The sequence below is a fragment of the Propithecus coquereli genome, unplaced genomic scaffold, assembly GCF_000956105.1.
Source record: "Propithecus coquereli isolate 6110/MARCELLA unplaced genomic scaffold, Pcoq_1.0 Scaffold1, whole genome shotgun sequence".
NCBI classification, from domain to species: domain Eukaryota; kingdom Metazoa; phylum Chordata; class Mammalia; order Primates; family Indriidae; genus Propithecus; species Propithecus coquereli.
This window is the reverse complement of record NW_012133857.1, coordinates 10,067,899-10,069,403: the sequence shown is the minus strand read 5'-3', so window position 1 is coordinate 10,069,403 and position 1,505 is coordinate 10,067,899.

Below are 1,505 nucleotides of genomic sequence, written 5' to 3'. Positions count from 1 at the left end.
ACCAGACGGAAGCTTGGATCTGTACAAACAAATGAAGTGGGCCAGAAATGATAACATTGTTTGTAAATATTAAAGACTTTCTGTTTTAAAATTTCTTTTAAGAATTATATCAAATGGGAGGTGGTATAATATTTTTTGAAAGTAAGCTGTGATAAAGACATATTGAAAACATTATAGCATTCAATCATAGGATGTCATAAAAAAAAGAAAAAGAAAAACACTACAGCAACCACTAAAAAAAATAAAGAGATATATCTAATAAGCCAGGGGTAGAGATGAAATGGAATCCTAACAGACAAACAAACAAACAGTCAATCCAACATACGGCAGGAAGAGAGGAAAGATGAGATAGAAAACAAACGTGACAGGGAACAATAATAGCAAGATAGTGCACTTAAACTAAACCATGTCAATAATTACTTTAGATGTAAAGGGTTTGAATAACTCAATGAAAAGACATATTTTTAGTTAGAAAAAAGAAAAACCCAACTATTTGCTCTCTACAGGAAATGCTCTTTAAATGTAAGGCATTTAGGTTAACAATTATGTTAAAAGTAAGAGGAAGGAAAAGATATACTATGCAAACCCCAATAAGAAAGTGGTTGTATGTTAATATCAGAAAAGTAGACTTCCAGGAAAAGGAAGCTAGCCATAGATAAAGAGGAACATTTCATAATGACAAAAGGTGTAATTCATCAAGAAGATGTAACAAACCTGATCATAGAATTTCAACGTCTATGAAACAAAACCCAACACAACTGAAAGGAAAAAATAGATAAATCCATATCTATAATGGGAGATTTCAATTGATAGAACAAGTAGACAAAAAAATAAGTAAGGATATTGAAGACTTGAGCAGCACTGTTACATGACTTCGTTGGCATGTATAGAATACTTCATCTAACAACTGCAGAATGCACATTTCTTTTCCAAGTGCATGTGACACAGTCTCCAAGAAAGATCCTGTCCTGAACTGTAAAACATGTCTTAATAAACGTAAATGACTGAAATCATTAAGAGTATGTTCTCTGATGATATGGAATAAAATAAATAACAAAGCGATATCTTGAAAATCTCCAAATATGTGGAAATTAAACAATACACTTCTAAATAACCCATGTGTCAAAGAGAATCACCAGGGCAATTAGAAAATATTTTGAAGTGGATTATAATGAAAACATAACATGTCAAATTTTGTGGGATGTTGCTAAAGCAGTGCTCAAGATAGAAATTTATAACTTTAAATGCTTATTTACAGTCTGGGGCATGGTGGTTCACGCCTGTAATCCTAGCACTCTGGGAGGCTGAGGCTGAAGGGTTGCTTGAGGTCAGCAGTTTGAGACCAGCATGAGTGAGAGCAAGATCCCATGTCGCCACAAAAATTAGAAAAATTAGCTGGGCATGGTGGCCCAGGTGTGGTGGCGAATGCCTGTAGTACCAGTTGCTCAGGAGGCCGAGGCAGGAGGATTGCTTGAGCCCAGAAGTTTGAGGATGCAGTGATCTAT